This window comes from Panthera tigris, chromosome D3 (genome assembly GCF_018350195.1).
Source record: "Panthera tigris isolate Pti1 chromosome D3, P.tigris_Pti1_mat1.1, whole genome shotgun sequence".
NCBI lineage: Eukaryota > Metazoa > Chordata > Mammalia > Carnivora > Felidae > Panthera > Panthera tigris.
Genome location: NC_056671.1, coordinates 19,109,008 through 19,128,546, shown reverse-complemented (window position 1 = coordinate 19,128,546; position 19,539 = coordinate 19,109,008). Strand labels below are relative to the sequence as shown.

The window sequence follows — 19,539 nt, the reverse complement described above, 5'->3', positions numbered from 1 at the left end:
CTTTCTTAAAACACAAAAGCAAAAGCCATAAAAAAAATGCTGCTTAACTAATTGAAATGTTTAAAAACTTTTTTTCCCCAATGAAAACAACATAAAGAAAGGATGAAGAAAAGCTACAAACAGGGAGAAGGTATCTGCAATGCATACAATCAATAATCACTAAAAGATTAGTGTCCATAGTATATAGCTGTTATGAAAATAAAAAACCTGGGACGCCTGGGTGGCTCAGTTGGTTAAGTATCTGACTCTTGATCTCAGTCAGCTCAGGTCTTGATCTCAGGATCATGAGGTCAAGCCCCGCGTTGGGCTCTGTGCTAGGCATGAAGCCTACTTAAAAAAATTAAAAAAATTAAAAAAAAACCCTATTAGGGGGGCACCGGGTGGCTCAGTCAGTTAAGTGTCCAACTTCGGCTCAGGTCATGATCTCTTGGTTCTTGGGTTTGAGCTCCACATCAGGCTCTGCACTGACAGCTCGAAGTTTGGAGCCTGCTTTGGATTCTGTGTCTCCCTCACTCTCTGCCCCTCCCCCACTTGTACTCTGTCTCTCTCTCTCTCAAAAAAAGCAAACATTAAAGAAAATTTTAGGGGTGCCTGGGTGGCTCAGTGGGTTAAGCATCTGACTTCGGGTCAGGTCATGATTTCATGGTTCGTGGGTTTGAGCCCCACATCAGGCTCTGTGCTGACAGCTCGGTGCCTGGAGCCTGCTTCGGATTCTGTGTCTCCCTCTTTCTCTGCCCCTCCCCAGCTTGCACTCTGTCTCTCTCTCAAAAATAAATAAATATTTTTAAAAATTAAAAAAAAAAACCCTATTAGATAAATGGGTGAAGTTATGATCAGGCAATTGAGAAGAAGAAACCTAAATGATCAATAAGCATGTGAAAATAAGTTCAATACCCTTATACATTATTTGTGGGGATGTAAATTGGTCCAACCACTATGGAAAACAATATGGAGATTCCTCAAAAATTCAAAAATAGATCTACCAATCGATCCAACAATTCCACTACTGGGTATACACCCAAAGGAAATGAAAACAGGATTTTGATGAGAGATCGTCACTCTAAAGTTTATTGCAACATTATTCATGATAGCCAAGCTATGGAAACAACCCAAATCCATCAACAGATGACTATTAAAAAAGATGTGGTACATATACAAAATGGAATATTATTCAGCCATAAGAATGGAGGATACCCTACCATTTGTGACATGGATGGATTCTGAGCACCTAATGCTTAAGTGAAACAAGCCAAGCAGAGGAAGACAAGTACTGTATGATAACACTTATATGTGGAATCTAAAGAACTTAAGTCTGTAAAAACAGAAAGTAAAATGGTGGTTACCAGGGGTTAAGAGTGGGGGTGGGGGGAAAGATGACTGCGCTTGTAACGAGTAGTAAATAAGACATAGAGATCTAATGCATAGTATAATTAATATAGATAATAATACTGTATCATAATTATGTGATATGATAAATATCCCCACATGGGTAATCATATTATAATATATAAATGTATTTAAGTAACTAACTGTACACCTTAAACTTATACAATGTTACATGTCAAATGTATTCAATAAAAGTTAAAAAAAAATTTTCAGTCAATCTCACTAGTAATTAGGGAAAGGCAAATTAAACTATATTTTGCAGCCATCCATAGTTACTCAACAATTTGAAAGTGTTGGTGGTACTTTAAGTGTGTCCTTCAGGGAGGGGAGAAGGATGGGGACTGAATTCACATGCCTATGTAATAAAAGCCCAATAAAAATAAAACTCTGGACAGCAGACCTTGGGTGACTGTGAGCACTTGATAAGGCATTCTGGGTCCCTGGTTAATAATACTCAGTGTGTATTGTTATACATTGATATGGTAGGAGGGTGATTCATCTTGACTCCATGGGGAGATGACACAGAAGTTTCAATCTCGGGGCCCTCCCAGACATCATTCTATGCATCTCTTCTTTTGGCTCGTCACGATTTGTATTACCTATGTCACAATAAAACTGAATTAAAAAAAATTTTTTTAAGTGTTGGTGGGGAAGTGAGGAGATAGAAATATGCGATACCCAGTGTAGGTGCAGATGTGAGTACCCTGGGACCTGGCATTTTCCATTTCTAGGCCTCAATCTTCAATAAAGACACACAAACATGTATGTACATATAAAACCAAGCACATGGACGTTCATTGTGTCACTGTGATACTAAAAAGCTGAAGCAACTCTCAGAGGTGGAGGGGATACATAAACTGTGCTGGGCCCCTTCAGGGAACCACCACATGAAAGACAAAATGAGGTCTTATACTCCAAGTTAAATTTCTCTAGCTACTTCTAGACTACGCTTTGAATTTCTACCAGTGCCAGGTGCCAGTGCTCACGGCTGCTGTCCTTTTCCTCACTTTTAGCTCAACAAATCTTATACAATTTACATACAGCTTCCTCTTAAAACATTCCTGGGTCCTTTTAATTCTGACATTACAGATGAGAAACCAAAGACTCAAAAAAGGTGGGTCATGCTAAATTCACATGGCAGAAGACCACCAGAATTAGAACTGAAACCCTGGCCTTCTGGCTCCTTATACCATGTAAGGCTACAGATTATCTCACAGAATGGTAAATACAGAATTTACCCCACCTCTCAGCATGGGGCACTCACTCTCTCAAACATCCCTAGGTAGCTCTGGCCTCAGCTACTACTACCCCTTCTGGCTGGTGAAGTGTTTGGATCTGATTTTACCACTAACTCTCCATGTGACTTAGTAAATCAAACTCTGCGCCTCAGTTTCCTCATCTGTTTGAGGCCAATAATCTCTGCCTGGCTATCACATGAGCTCATTAATAGAACCAAGTGAAATAAAAGATAGGACAATAGAAATGTATCAAATAAGTGAGAAATTAACTTTATATTATTCTTCGGATGCAGAAATGCCTGCCCTCTTGCTAAAAGGATCATGGGATGTCCAATTTGCAAAAAATTTGACGTGGAGAGTTTTGTCACTGAAGAGAAATGAAGCATGGTGGTGGAGTGGGGGCTGCTGGACTCACACCAGAAGCTGGACTCTGGAAGCTCTGCTCCCTTTCCCTGCCTCCTCCTGCTTGTAGCCTCTGTGCCACTGAGTTCTCTGGCACAGGAACACTAGCAGCCAATCTGGGGTCCCTTGAGGCAGGGCTGGCCAGCCCTGACAAAATACTGAAGTTAGCCAAGTTGGCCTTCTACATTTCTTCCCTGTGCCTTTCTCCTTCACTGTGTCACTAGCCTTCACTACATCTTTCCTGGGTTACTAAGGGAGGGGTTCTATACAACCAACTCCCCCTCTCCCAACCATGGTTAGGCTTCCCACTATTTAAGACCTGTAAGGTCGGGAACTGTGCCTGGCCTTATCTTGGCAGAGTCCATACTGAACAAATGTCTAACTCAGCCAAAGGGACTGCTGCATGTGTTCCTCCTTAACCAGAAGCTTTGTGCTAAGCTGGAAATGGAAATGTTTGGTGGGTCCCTTCCCACAGACTGTTGAGGACTATTGCCTTGCCCTCCTCTCCTAGGCAGGTTGTCCAACAGGCCATGGTAGCCCCTGGGGTGATGGTCACATAAGGCAGTGGAGGGAGGAACAAGAACTGGGAGTATATGCGCTGGGGGTCTCTGCTCCTTGCCCTGACTCCTTTGTTGTAGACCAGAGGTTGTGTTCCCGGCACAGGCAGGCAGGTAGCCTGCGGTTCCCCATGGACGGCTAGAGCTGAGAAAGGCTTTGAAGTTCAGCAAGTTATGCTATCTCCCTTTTCTCATTTTTAAAATAGAGAAATATTTCCATTCTCTTACTTCACAATGCTGTTAAGAATTAAATGTGAATTAATTAATGAAGAGTTAAAGATTAAATATGAAAATAAGTAAGAAGAGAAGGGAGACAAGCAAGACATCTTCAGAGCCAGGCTGGTTTGCCAGGCTCCTCTGTGATCCTTGGGCCACTGCCAGCTTGGACCTTGGTCCAGTGGCCCAGGGCCACTTCTCACCTGGACCAGGGATGTGAAGACCAAATACAGGAGGCCCTGCCCTTCTGAGTGGCCTTTAATCCACACAGGATTGTTTTCTCTACCAAACAGACCAAAAGGAAAGAAAGCCAGAGAGACATTAGTTCTTTTCTTAGCTCCTAAATGGCTGACATTTCAGGAAACCAAAATTCTGAATGGGACCAGAGGGGATTTCAATTCATCCTGCCTGTCTTCAGGCAGAGTCAGTCTTACATGAGGATTCTGTTACACAGGGTGTACTTTCAGAGGTTCAGGGGAGGCCTTGTCCAAAAATCTCTTCCAAACTTATTTGCTCATGCTTGAAAATCCATTGTTAGAGCTTTATCTCTGACACAAGCCAAATGTAGGTTTTGTCTTCTGTACAACTGGCACAAGTCACACATGTAAAATTGTATCATCACCTCAGTTTGAATGAATAAACCAGTCCTTCCTGAGAACAGGCTTGGATGGAGAGGAGAGGACTAGAACATTGTAGGCAGCAGCCACTAAGGCCGGAAGAGGGAAGATGGGAAGGTGTAGAAGAGAAAGAATGTAGAAGGAATGTAGAGCTGGTAAAGAGTTTTCACCTGGACAGTCAGTTACAGTCTCCAAAGTACCCAAAAAAACTGTATGTAAAAAAAAAAAAAAAAGAAAGAAACCACCCCCCCCCCTTAAAAAAAATCACACTCTATGATTCGATTTATGTCTAGCAAATGCAAACTAATCTATAGTGACAGAAAGCAGATCAGTGGTTGCCTGGGAAGGGTTGGGGGTAGGTAAGATAAGAGGAACGACAAGGGGCATGGGGGAACTTGGGGGGTGATCAGTATCTTGATTGTGATGATGGTTTTGAGAATATATATATGGGCCAAAACTTATCAAATCATACACATTAAGTATGTGCAGTTTACTTATTGTATCTCAATTATACCTCAATATAATGTTTTTTGGAAAAGAGTGAAAAAAAAAACCCCAAAAACTATGTGAGTACAGTATACCTGCCAAATAACCCATCTCACACAACTCTGGTAAATTCTGGCAGAAACAAGTGTTTTCCAAGAGCACACCTCAGCTCTCTGAGAATCAGGTATTCTCTCTGTAAATTGGTAGACATGAACTAGACAATCCTAAGATCCTATCCAGATATCATGATCCAGACTGTCAGGGTCAAATATGTTAACCGATAGAAAACCATTATTAAAGCCTAAAGGATCTGATAAAAATGCAAGGCAGGGATTATTAAATAACCAACATATATAGAGATATTGGGCAAAAATAGTGGATTAAATATGTGCATCTAATTTCACTATATCTAAAACTCCATTAAGAGGGATTTTTCCCCCCAAGGGTAAAGTCTCCAATAGGGCTCCTTAGAAAGAAAAACTATGACATCAGAAATGAAAAACTTAATGGATGGATTAGAAGACAGATTGAAGAAATTTCCCAAAAAGTAGAGTAAAAAGACAGGGATAGAAACTAGGAAAGAATAAAAGAAAGGGAAGAAAGAAACTAGGAAAGAACAGATGAGAAATTCATCTGAATAGCTGAATGGCAGGAGTTTTAGAAACACAACAAAGGATACAAACTAATTCAAGAAAACACTCCAGAATCAAAGGTCATGAGTTTTCAGATTGAAAGGGCCACTGAGTGGCCAGCACAATAGGTATGTCACTGTGAAATTTCTTAACATGAGGGACAAAGAAATCCTACAAGGTCACATGCAAAAAAGGCTTTGGCCTCAACAGCAGCCCTGGAAGCTAGAAGACAATGGAGCCAGGCTATCAACGTTCTGAGGCAGACACACAAGGTTTAAAAAAATTTCCCTCTAATGAACTCTCAGGAAGTTCTAGAAAATACATGTCATCAAAAAGAGGGAAGAAAGCAGGAGATGAGAAGACATGGGATCCAGAAACAGGTGATCCAACACAGGAAAGAGGCAAGGGAATTCCCCAGACTATAGTAAAGGGAGGATCCAGGAGGCCAGCTGTAGTCTCCCGCTCTGAGCAGGAGAGAAGGCTCCAAGAGACCTTCCTTAGAATAAACTGAGAAGACACCTGGGTAACTGGGAGAGTTTAAGGCTAATTAGTGATAAGATCTTAGAAACATACATGTATGAAAAAAAAAGATAATCAAACAAAAAGATATGTTGTAAAGGAAAAGCAATCGTGGTTGACTATGTGGCTTAGCTGTGAGTCGCACTTGCATTGTTATAATAACAAGTGCACTAATTATTGATCTACCAAAAATTACTGTATAAATATATTGAGAATAAGGGGGCCTGGGAAGTGTGCATTAAGTATAAAAGGGGTGAGTGGAGAAAAGGGAGCTGAATCCTCATCTCCCATTGTGGGAAGTCAACAGATAATGCTTGAACTGAAAAATCAGGAAGTAGGAATACAAACATGTTATTTATAGATAGGTAAAAGAATTAGTTAAAAAAAAGTTGAAAATGGTCCCTCCAGGGAAGGGGAAACAGGGGTGGGGGGGGTGAGGGGAGTGGGTGGAGGGAGGCTGAGGACTGCTCTTTGTCTTAATAAGCCTTGTAGAACTGGTTGACTTTTTAAATTATGTGCCTGGTATAAAAATAATTTTAAAAAATTAGTGTGGTGAATGAATAATGAAATTAACACTTCTTGAGGCCTATTATGCCAACAGGTGTTCCCCATGTAGGTGCTAACCTGCTGGCGCTAGGTTTTCTGAGCTGCTGGTCATGGAAAACACACGTATGAAGGTGCTTCCATTAGGGAAGTAACATGGGGGCTAATCCCATACCTGTGCTTACTACTGCCTCAATAAGTTACTTAGACTAAGTCTCAGCATCTCACCTTGAGAAATCCTGTGAAGGTTTTGTGAATAACTGTCTACAGAATACCAAGTATGCAGGGCTTAGATCTATAGCTTCAGTCCTAATTTGGAGAAGAGCAAGGGATAGAAGTGTAGTGAGTGGGACAGAAAAATATGCGCTCTGCTAGTGACAAACAGACTCTGGCTCTGGCAGCAAGAACAAGAAGGAGGTCCTGCTTATGGGTTGGTTCATAACCGGAACATTGGACTTTGTTTCTTGTACACTTGTGTCTTTAGTGAAAACTGAAAAGTTTCTGCTTCGGGATGTTGAAATGGAGACTCCATAGGAGTAGTTTCTGAGACTGAGTCCTCTTGTCAGCAGCCACCATCAGGGGCAGCACAGCATGAGGCCAGATCTCAGTACAACGTATTATGTGGAAGAAAAACACCCTAAGCTAGGAATGAAAAGACCCAGCTTCCAAGATACCCTCTCTGACACTTACTGCTTTGTGACCCTGGATAAGTAACTTACCCTCATGGCTCACTTTTCTCTTCAGTAAAAGGACTTGACTATATGCTTTCAAGCTTCTGTTCCTGGCATGTAACAAAGTAAACTCCCTGAGGGCAGGGACCGTGTCTATATTGTTCTTCATGGCCTGTATATTGCATTCTGTAAAACCGCTGTAGTCCCATGATATGCAAATTTGCAGGGGAGCGAGGGGGAAAAGAAGAATCAGGTTTTTGTTTTTTGTTTTGTTTTTTAGAGAGAGAGACAGAGAGAGCGCGCAATAGGGGAAGAGAGGGAAAATCTTAAGGAGGCTCCATGCGCAGCATGGAGCCTGACATGGGGCTCGATGTCACAACCCAACCCTGGGATCATGACTTGAGTCAAAACCAAGAGTTGGACACCTAACCGACTGATCCACCCAGGTGCCCCAAGAAGAACCTTTTGAGGGGAGGTTTGTTCTTTCTTATTTTTCATTCTTTGGGGTTTTTTTTCCCTGTTGTTTTTTGTTGGCAGGACACACCCAAAGATCCAAATTTGTATTAAAAAGAAATGAAAAAAAAGGAAAAAAGTACCTAGCACACTGCCTGGTACATTGCAGGTTTTCAATACCTATTTGTTGGATGAGTGAAATAGAAGATAAAGACAGTTCATTAGACTCTTCAAACTGGAAAATGACCCCAGCCAATGAAATTAACTACAGGTGAAGAAAAAACAAAAGCCTAGCAAAAAGGAAAAAAGGTCTTTGTGGTTGCCCCAGCTAAATAGGAATGGAACTGGACTCAAGTCCCAACAATGTGGGAGCTCAACAGAGGGTAGGTCAGCACAGATTCAACAGGGAAGGGAAGGAGCCACATCTTGGGATATTTAGAGGAAAACATTTGTGCAACAAAATACTACTCTAAGCAAACTGGCAAAGTTTGGCAGTGGAACAAGACACAGTCAAAAGAGCACACAGTATTTGGTTCAAGTTCTACCTCTGCTACTTGCCTGTTAGGCTGACTCTCTAATGTCTGAGGCTGCTTCTTTTTCTAAAAATCAGGGCTAATAATAGCATCTACTTCATAGAATTTTGGTTAGCATGGAAGTAAGTTAGATGTGGTATGTGAAGAAAATATTTTGCAAGCTATAAAATATAGATTGTTAATCTGATTGGCCAGGATCCCTCCTAATTAATCTCTCACTAACAAATCAACATGGATTATTCACTTTGAATGTCACTTTGAAAATCAAATGGAAGGGCCTTGAAAGGTGGGTAAGTTTTGATAAAGGAGGGCAGGAGGAAGAAAACATGGGCAGTTAGAATCTAGGGAGGGATGTTGCAGAGGCTGCTCCTGAATGGTCAAGAGCAGATAATCCCAAGGCAGAGCATTAAGGAGACTGGTTCAGGAGCCAGAAACTGGATTCTAGACTTTGTGATTGGATGAACCTGTGAACCCTCATCTGGGTGGTTTTCTCATCTGTAGAGGAGAGGTAACACCACCACCTCTGTTTTCTTGGAGGCTATTGTAATGTCACGTGAGACAGTGGATGTGAAGAATTTTTAAGAATTATTGATCACCATCTCTGCAAATGGGAGATTATCATTCCTTTAGAACAGCATGGATGAGGTGACAGGAGGCCCATGTATAATAAACCTTGTCCACTGTTATGGACTGAATTGTGCCCCCCACCCCCCGCCACCCCAGATTCTTATGATGAAATCCTAACCCCTAATGGGACTGTGTTTGGAGACAGGGCCTTTAAAGAGGTGGTTAAGATTAAATGAGGTCAAGCATGGAACCCTAATCCAATAGTACTGGTGTCCTTATAAAATGAGGAACAGACAACTAGGGATGTATGCTCACAGAGAAAAGGCCATGGGAGGACACAACAAGAAGGTGGCCATCTGTAAAACCATGGAGAGAGGACGCAGGAGAAACCAAACCTGCTGACACTTTGATCTTGGACTTCTAGCCTCCAGAACTGTGAGAAATAGATTTCTGCTGTTTTAGCCCCCCAGTCTGTGGTATTTTGTTATGGCCGCTCTAGCAAACTAGAACGCTCACCTAAACAGTTTTGATTCCTTTACTCCCTTCCCCAGAACAAATTCTCCCTTCATACTGAAGAATAATGCACAAAAATGGTTCCTAGAGGCACTCTGGCCAGCCAGCAAGGGGAGGAGGCAACGCGGCTGGTGGTCAGGACCCTGTTAGGAGCTTGTCCTGTCTAGTTGTGGATTATGTTCCTGAATTGCTGAGTCAATGGAAACCGGCTTTGTCTGCTCTTAGACACCAAGTTTGCCTTCTTTTGCCTGTATGCCAAGATTCTGAAGCTTAACAGAATGATAAGCTGTTTGAAGAGCTTGTAGTCCAAGGGAAGGATGTAGGTCCATGATTAAAACTTAACTTTCCTCTTTGTTATGTGCTGGGTAATTGAAATAATGATACCTTAGAAATAGGAGACAAAGTTTAAATCTTGGTTGGGAACTCCAAAAGTAATTATGTGGACTTCTTATTTTTTATGTTTATTTATTTATTTTGAGGCGGGGGAGGGGCAGAGAGAGATGGGGACAAAGAATCCCAAGCAGGATCCCTGCTGTCAGTGCAGAGCCAGACGTGGGGCTATCTCATGGACTGTGAGATCATGACCTGAGCAGAAATCAAGAGTCAGATGCTTAACTGACTGAGCCACCCAGATGCCCCATGGGCTTCTTTTGAGGTTGAATTCCATCAGAATTAAAAAGACAAATCTGGTAACTCTGCATTACTCCTCACACATTAACTTAATAGGTTTACTCATTCAACAAATTTTCTTAATCACTTACTACATGCCCACTTCTATTCTAAATCATAGATACAATAAGAATACAATAGACATAGCTCCTGTTCCTATAGAGCTTACAGTTGAGTGGGAAAATATAGATAAGAGCATGAGGATAAAAATGAAACTCTATGGCCTGGCATTTAAAAATTCAGTTAGGGGCGCCTGGGTGGCTCGAGATGGTTGATCGTCTGACTCTTGATTTCTGCTCAGGTCATGATCTCAGGGTTGGGTATCGAGCCCTGCATTGGGCTCTGCGCTGAGCATGGAGCCTGCTTGGGATATTCTCTCTCTCTTCCTCTGCCCCTCTCCCCCATGCTCTCATTCTCCCTCTAAAATAAAAAAAAAAAAAAATTAAAAATTAAGAATCCATTTCAGTCTGGGCCCAGTCAACCTCTCTAGTTACCTTCTACATTCCTCCTCATATGCCTTGCTCCAAACAAATCACACCAGTCAAACCCTTCTAAGCTCTGTACTTTCATTCTTATTCCCTACCTAGATTGCTTTCTATGCCTATTTAAATCCTATCCATCCAGCAAGGTGTGGTAGTAGCCCCTAAGATGGCTCCCCAGTGATCTCTGCCTCTTGGTATTCACACACTTGTATGTGGGCTGAACTTAGTGACTTGCTTCTAATGAAAAGAATCAACAACAGTGACGGGATATCACTTGTGAGACTAGGTTACAAAAGGACCGAGGCTTCCATCTTGGTCTCTCTTAAGGGAAGCCAGCACTGTGGAGAGGCCTATGTTATGAGGGACTGAGGCCTTCCAATGACCACTTCAGTGAACTTGAAATTGTTTTTTCCTCTACCCTCTTGTTCAGCCTTTAGGCTGGGAAGCTTGACTGCAATTTCATGAGAAACCTTGAGCCAGAGTGGCCAGCAAAGCTGCACCTGGTTTCTTAACCCACAAAAACTGTGACATAATATTTATTGTTTTAAGCTACTAAGTTTTGAGGTAGTTACTCAGCAATAGACACTATTGTTACTCAGCAATAGACACTAATACACAAAATGGGGTAATTTGTTATACAACAGTAGATAACTACACACAAGACCTAGTTCAAATTGCTCCCCTGAATTTTCTTTGACCTAGCCTAGCCCAGAGTAAATTCTGCCTCCTTTGAACTTGATGTAGACCAACTTCTCATTGGTCATTTATACTTTTGAAATATTAGCTACTTTCTATCTTCTGTTTCTGGTCCTTTCCAAATAACCAAAGTCGGTAGCTGCTTAAATTACTTGCTCAGAATAAGTATTTGGCAAGGTAGAGAAGGAGGTTTTAAGAGGCTAGAATTTTGTATCAGAAAGGAGCTTTTGAGGCACCTGGGTGGCTCAGTTGGTTAAGTGACTGACTTTGGCTCAGGTCATGATCTCACCGTTCCTGAGTTTGAGCACCTTGTCAGGTTCTGTGTTGATAGCTCACAGCCTGGAGCCTGCTTCAGATTCTGTGTCTCCCTCTCTCTCTGCCCCTCACCCGCTCACACTCTGTCTCTCTCTCTCTCTCTCAAAAATAAACATTAAAAAAATTTTTTTTAAAAGAAAGGAGTTTTATTTCATTTTTTAAATGTTTATTTAGTTTTGGGAGAGCGCAAGTGGGGGGAAGGGCATACAGAGGGGGACAGAAGATTCAAAGCAGGCTGTGCACTGACAGGCTGACAGCACAGAGTCTGATGCGGGGCTCGAATTCACAAACCAGGAGATCATGACCTGAGCTGAAGTCGGACACTCAAACAACAGAGTCACTCAGGTGCCCCTATTTCACTTTTGGTGGCTGATAAATGTCTTATAGGTGGAAAGTTGAGGCAGAAATTAGAAAAGGGACCACAGCCAAAAAGAAAAAGAAAGAAAGAAAGAAAAAAAAAATGAAAGAAAGAAAAGGCACCACAGCTTGGGAAGAACTAATTTTTGGTCTTCATCAAAGTGAGGCATCAGCAGCCCATACTGACAGCCAATTCTCCTTGTAAATTCTTTCTAGTGATTTCCTTCTTATTGTGTGAGGAGCTTAACCTGTTGGCAGTTGTGAGAAGCAACAGAGAGTGGCTCTGGGGCACTGGGGTCACTTCAGAGGAGGGAAGCCAATTGTTTTCTCAGGGCCCCTCTCTCACGTTTATTCTTTTCAGGGCCTCTGTAGAAGGACTGTGCTGAAGACCATTTCCTACACGTAGCACCATTTATTTAAAACATGCACCACATATACACAAAAAAAACCAAATGCAAAGGAAAAAGGGGGAAAAAGGCTGCTGAAGACCAGAGTCACTAAGAGTTCAGGCTAAGAATAGACAAGAACTCTGAGAGCTGCTTGGCTATGTGACCTCCTGCAGGGGCCTGGCAATGAGCCCAATCCAGCTTTGTTTTTTCTATGTCTTTACAAAGAACGAGCACTAGCTTGGGAGTCAGGAGACCTGAGTTCTAGGCCTGGTTCTGCCAGTACTTTCTTCTGTGAACTTGAGTGAGTACTTCCCCTTTCTAGGCCTCAGTTTCCCATTTGTAAAATGAAAGACACTAGACTCCCAAGATTTTCCAATTCCAATACTGAGAGAACACAGAGGAAAACTAAAAGACTTATCGTAGCTTTGTCATTAAGAACCACACCTCTTTGTGCCTCTGTTTTCTCATCTATAAAACAAGGTGATATATTCATTCATTCATTCATTCATTCATTCCTTCAACTAATATTTCTTGAATACCTACTATGTACTAGGCTTGGTGCTAGGGATACAATGGTGAGCGAAGACAGATATGGTCTATGTTCTTGTGGAACTTCTAGTCTATTGGGGGTAGAGGAGAGGGGGAACTGTAAGCAATCACATAAATGAGGGTGTTATTGATGCCAAGATAAGTATGACAAAGGAAGGATCATACTTGGTTCTTGGTGACCAGGGGATGGAATAGTCACAACCTCCATCAATTTCAACGTTCTGTGATCTAGTAGGCATCTCTTCTGGGAAGCACAGAGGAACCCTTTGAACAAGTTACATCTCAAAAACCAAAAACAAAACCCCCCAAATTCATATCTCATACCATAGCTATTTTTCAGCTCAATTAACCCAATCAACCATCTATTGTGTACCTACTACGAGGAATCAACCTCCCAATTCCTGTCTTCCCGGAGTTTACACTAGTGGGCAGAATGGATTCATAAATTGACATAGCTATAAAATGTCTCACATCATTCTCTGATTGCTAATTATGTGCTTTAAATAATAATGTTTCATAAGAGTTAAGAATCAAGTGGGGATTTGGATGTGCTAGGGGAATCAGACATTTTCTTGGAAGTAAAAATTGAGATATGTGCTAAAGGTTTGCTACATGGTTTCAGATGAACAGAAACAATGGTATCAGGGTACAATGGCCTTATCCCCTATGAGTAAGGTAGTATGGTACAGGGTACATACAAGAATGATCTAAAGTGGGAGATTCTTAAATCCCTTTTGGGCAGGAGAGATTCAAGCCTCACTTTTTGTCAAGGGCAAGAGACCTCTTCTGTGACCCACTCTGAACACCATCCCTTAGATTAGGAGGCCTGCTTCTGATGCACATCCTGACTTGGGATGGCTATCTTACTTCTGAGTCTGTTATCTCATTTGTAAAACGAAGGGGTTAGATTATATCTAACACCCCTTACAGTAACCAGAAAGATGATTAAAATCTGATTCTTGTAAGAATTTTTATTATTTCATTTTTAAACTGGTGGTTGCTGCCACGGAATATGAGCTATGGAATTTTTTGTTTTGTTTTGTTTTTGTTTTTGAGCTATGGAATTTTGGACAAGTTATTAAATTTCTAAGCCTGACTTACTTTCTTTTTTAAATTAGTTTTTAGAATAAAAAAGTAACACATGCACAGATTTTTAAAAATCAAACATTACAAAAGACTATTATGATGGTTACAGAGTTTTTGTTTGGGGGGTAAAAAAGTTTTGGAAAAGGTAGTGATGGTTGTACAACTTTGTGAATGTAATTAATGCTGCTGATTATATGCTTAAAATGGTTTAAATGGAAAATTTTATATTATACATATTTTACCACAATTAAAAAAAATTAATAATGTAATATAGCAAAACCACTGAATTAAATAATTTAAATGGAGGGGGCACCTGGGTGGCTCAGTCAGTTAAGCATCCAGCTTTGGCTTAGGTCATGATCTCATGGCTGGTGAGTTTGAGCCCGTGTTGGGCTCTATGCTGACAGTTCAGAGCCTGGAGCATGCTTTAGATTCTGTGTCTGTGTCTTTCTCTGCCCCTCCCCTGCTCATATTCTCTCCCTCTCAAAAATAAATAAACATTTAAAAAATAAAAAAAAAAAAAACAGCATCTGACTTCGGCTCAGGTCATGATCCTGCAGTTCATGGGTTTGAGCCCCGCATTGTGATCTTTGCTGACAGCTTAGACCCTGGAGCCTGCTTCAGATTTTGTATCTCCCTCTATCTCTGCGCTTCCCGCTCATGCTCTATCTCTCTCAAAAATAAACACTAAAAAATTTTTTTTAATAAACGAATATAAATGATGTAAATGGGTGAATGATATGATATGTGACTTGTATCTCAGTAAGATTGCTGAAAAAAGAAACTTAAAAGACAATAGTGTGCCAAATTAAATACATAAATAAAAATAAAAATGTGTATCCACTAAAAAAACACATAAAAAACAAAAAACAAAGAAAAAAACAAGTGTACCATAAGAGTATATTCTCTAGGGGTGCCTGGGTGGCTCAGTCGGTTAAACATCTGACTCTTGATCTCAGGGTCATGAGTTCAAGCCCCATGTTGGATATACCCAGTGTGGAGCTTTTTCTTAAAAAAAAAGAAAATTAACATTGCAAAATTGACTTCTATAGAGTCCAATTTATACTCCTACCAAGAAATCATTCATCCATTTTATTCATTCAACCAATATTTGAGTGCCTACCATGTGCCAGGCGCTATTCTAAGCCCTGGAAACACAGCAAATGAGCAACAACAACATAAAGACAAAATCCATTCCTTAATGGAGCTTACAGTTTTGTAGGGGGAAAGGGCAAACAAAAAAGTAAAATATATAGTATTTCATGTGGAACTAAGTGCTATAGCTAAAATAAAGCAGAGAAAGGAGTGTTGGCCAGGGGTGGGGGCTAGAGATTTGAATAGGATGTTTAGGGGATGAGAATTCTTAAGCCTCAGTTTTCTTATCTGTAAGATGGGACAATAACAGTGCCTATCTCATAGGACTGATCATTGAAAGAATTCTATGAAATTATATGTTGCACATAAAAATGAATATTTCCTAAATGGAAACTATCGTTATTATAAACAACCTTATAGCTAGGAAAAACTGTGGCCTAGGGAGGAAAAATTTGCTTAAGGCCCCAAGAAAAACTGTGGTTGGGTAAGAACCAGAACCCAGGCCTCCTGATCGTTCATGCAGCATACTTTCAAATATACCAAGGGACCAAAAGCACTAAGAAGCCATCCTCCCAAGGGCTGTTAATGGGCAACATGGCTTTAAGTTGAAGAGCTCTCTGGGAATGTGATTTTCACATCAACAAGAGGGGAGGGAAGATGTGGGAGTACATTAGGTTCCTCTTCAAGGAGAAGCAGGCCAACTTCACTCTGGCCTAAGGCTGAGCCTGCTGGGGTTTACTCACAAGACGTCAGATCCAGGATGGTGCTCTCAGCCAAAGGCAACAAGCTTTCTGGCTGCTGCTGGCCCATCTGCTCTGATGAGACTCTCCCAAACCCTGATCTCCCATTGGTTTCATTCCAAGGAATCTCCTGGAGGAAAGATAAGCAGCAGTTATTTCACAGCTGTAGAAATAGTAAGTTCTAGAGGGGTATTTGTATCTGTTTGGCTGGGTGAGATTTTCAAGTAGGACAAGCAGTGGTGGTCTCTCAACTCTCTCTGTGCCTTTTTCTCACCCTGTGGCATCTCCTCTAACCACCTATAACCAGTTACCCACTGCTTGCCTGGGCCTTCTGCTTAACCAGAGCCCTCTCTCTGCCTGGGTTCTATGCTTCAGCCCTATCCTTTCTTCATTGAGTCTCATTCCCTTCACTCATCCTAACCCCTCCTTTAAAAGAAGATGCTCACTAATTTTTTTTTTATTTTTTTAACGTTTATTTATTTTTCAGACAGAGAGAAACACAGCATGAGCGGGGGAGGGGCAGAGAGAGAGGGAAACACAGAATCGGAAGCAGGCTCCAGGCTCCGAGCCATCAGCCCAGAGCCCAACGTGGGGCTCGAACCCGCGGACCACGAGATCGTGACCTGAGCCGAAGTCGGACGCTCAACCGACTGAGCCACCCAGGCACCCCAGATGCTCACTAATTTAACAGATTCAGTACAGAGCAGGATTCAGAGAAGTCAGCATTCTGGGCTTGACCTCTATTAATGTGTGTATGAACTTGGGCAAGTCAATTATCTTTTTTTGGGCTTCAGTATCTTTATCTATAAAGATGTTGTATGTCATTTCAAATACCATGGAGTAGATTATTCTGGAAAGGGCAGAGACCCTAGTGATCTACCTAAAGACAAAAAAGTACACAGAGAAATGGTGAGGCTAAGAGCAGAAATTTTCAGAGTGAAGATGCCAGGGCCCCTAAAATGCTATTAAAAGGTGTGTTATGATGACCAATGTCTGGTGAATGGCATCTAGGATCTGGTCCTGGGTCAGCTATAAGAAGTTCCCACCTAGACAAAAGACCTAGGTTTTAAAGTCTATTCCTGTATTGAGTAGGCCTCAATGCAGGGAAAAATCCAAACTAGCTTTGCACCATACCATGTCCACTCTTGAAAGTGCAAACATAAGAAGTAAAAAGAGCTTTAGCAGGTCACCAACAGTTACTTGAACATCACAGGGCAGGACTAGCTGCAGGTTTCCTCTGCAAGACTAAAAAGAGGAAGGGGGAGAAACACTCAACAAAAGGGATCATGAACTCAAATTTGAGAAAGTGACATAAGAAGATTTCAGAAGATGTTAGAACTATAAGCAAATGTGTGAGTGTTTCCACTTTTGTTTAAACTGTGTCCAGTTACATTAATGGACATTAATTCTGGGGTAATTTAAAAAAATTTTTTTAATGTTTATTTACTTTTGAGAGAGAGAGACAGACAGACAGAGTGCGAGCAGGGAAGGGACAGAGAGAGAGGGAGACACATAATCAGAAGCAGGCTCCAGCCTCTGAGCTGTCAGCACAGAGCCCAACACAAGGCTTGAACTCACCAGCCTTCAAGGCTTGAGATCATGACCTGAGCCAAAGTCAGGCGCTTAAATGACTGAGCCACCCAGGCACCCCATCTGCTGGGGTAATTTGAGAAAACTTTAAAATCTTAGTGACTATCACTAATATGTGCTCTCTCTCAAGGTGGTGTCCATAATCTTAACTTTACACACAGAGAAAGGCACAGGGAATGGAGACCTGAGATTCCAAATTCTGAAAGAAACTGTGACCCTCACTACATCATTGTTCCTGCCTGGAAAAACAATCCATACACCCACAACAATGGTGCCCCACAGTTGGGTGACAACAAAGTCTCACAGGCTTGAGACTTGCAACACTGTTGGCACATCAGAAGCACTTGCAGATGCTTAGTACTTGGGTTGGTAAATCTACCAAGCCTGCTTAGATCCTATCCTCTCCCTGCTGGAACACTGATCCAGTCAGACTTCCAGAGTCAGCAGCATGTCCTAGCAGAGAAACACTGAAGGAGGGGTGGCACTGTTTTCACGGAGTCTTCAGTGACTTTCCACTGAGCTGTGGGAAAATTTGACAGTTGACTGTGGCTGAATCATAACTCAGAGGTCCTGACCACTCAGATCTTTGAAGATTCCTTTCATTCCTTTCCCAAAAGGGGAACCTGGCACACTCCAATTGGTTAATTCCATTTACCTTCTGTTCCTTGCAACCACACGTAGGTGCAACTGTGTGATCTCAGTGGTGGCAAGAGTATCAGAATAACAGCATCTATAACAGGCTATAACTATAATAGCTTCTATTTCTCTAGTACTTACTGTTCTCAGGCACTTTTTATAGATTTTTTTCATTGAATCCTCATAACCGCTTAGTAGGTTACTCACTATTAGTATCCCTAGTTGACAGATAAGGAAACTGAGGCCCAGAGAGGCTAATCACTTGCCTACTGTTGTACAACTTGGGTGTGAGGTGCTGAGATACTGTAGCATCCTGACTCCCAAAGTCTGTGCTCCCAACTATTATGTTATGCTGCATCCAAACACCAGCACAGTTATTCCGAGCTCAAAAGCACTTCAGATATCATAGATCAACCCCTAGATTTTGCAGCTGAGAAAACAGACCTAGAGGATGATGGGAATTACCTAGTGACAAAGCCAGGATTCGAGGAAGGCTCTTCACACCAGGGTTCAGTGTTCTCTGTTATATCAGAAGGCCTTGGGTTCTCTGCATCATCTTAAGAATCTGGAGTTCTTTGATATTTTATCACTTATTCTTTAGGGAATGGAACTTAAATTTATATAAACATAAAAATACTTTCATATAGTTTTTCTACCATATAGTGATCCTCTAATTCTTCCTACCCCTTTTTAGAAAGTTGTTTTTTTTTTTTTTTTAACTTGGCTCCTTTTTGCTTTCTCCTTTTTTTAAATCCCAAGAAAGTGAAAGCATTTTCAGATAGGATAAAAAAATCTTTAAAATCTTTAACCAACTTTCCCTTCTTTTACCAAAGTACTTTAAACACTGCTATTCAGTGATGATTTCTAATTGTCAATCATCCAGTTAGTGTTTTATATCTTCGCTCTACCCTCTTCTGCTCCCCCTTCTTAGGAGACGATCAACTTAGGCTTGGTATGTCCCCTCAGCTCCCTGTGTCCATCTCCAGGCCTTACTCTGTTCAGATTCTTCTTTACATCCCGCCTCTTGTCATGGCGATAGTATTCTTACTGCTCCTGAGGCAGTCTCTATACAGTGACATTGGCCCCATTCCTTCCCACCTCCTTCTAAATCTGAACCAACAAATTTTAAAGGAGTGAGAAAGGCCTGGAAACAGTAACATGTGGTGGAAAGTATTTGGTCTTTGTAGTCCAACAAATCCTCACCCCTCTGGGTAAGTTAGTTAGCCATGCCAAGCCCCATATGTCAAGTGGACAGGAGACCCCACTTCAAGGTGATGATGAGAATGGAAACAAAGAATGTGTGAAAGGGTTTGTAGATAGCCCAGCACACAACAGACACTGCCTTCTCCACCTTCTGGCTCCTTCCCTTTTTTTTCACAAAAAACATTCAAAAGAGCTTCATTTTTTCAAATAGCCAGACTTCATCCTCAATGAACTATTCTTTCTCCTTCTTGTCATTCCAAGCTTATTGAACGTTTATCCTCACAGTTGGCCCTTCCTTCTCCCTATTCAATTCATTTTGGCCACTATATATTGAACTGCTAGGGACAGCTTAGCCCATTTCAGTGCTCTCCCAAACTCTAAATTCAATACACACTTGTG

At 41.5% G+C, this 19,539-nt stretch overlaps 1 protein-coding gene and 1 long non-coding RNA gene across 7 annotated transcripts in view; one reads left to right on the top strand and one right to left on the bottom strand.

The window, feature by feature from the left end:
• LOC122232354 overlaps window positions 1–15,995 on the bottom strand; it is a 35,839-nt gene extending 19,844 nt beyond the window's left edge. For both annotated transcript variants that reach the window (XR_006209714.1, XR_006209715.1), the window contains exon 1: window positions 15,715–15,995. This is a non-coding gene — a long non-coding RNA (uncharacterized LOC122232354). The remainder of the gene's footprint in view (window positions 1–15,714) is intronic.
• Window positions 1–19,539, top strand: part of UPB1 (beta-ureidopropionase 1) — a 104,340-nt gene that overhangs the window by 29,663 nt on the left and 55,138 nt on the right. The gene's annotated exons all lie outside the window — the stretch shown is intronic.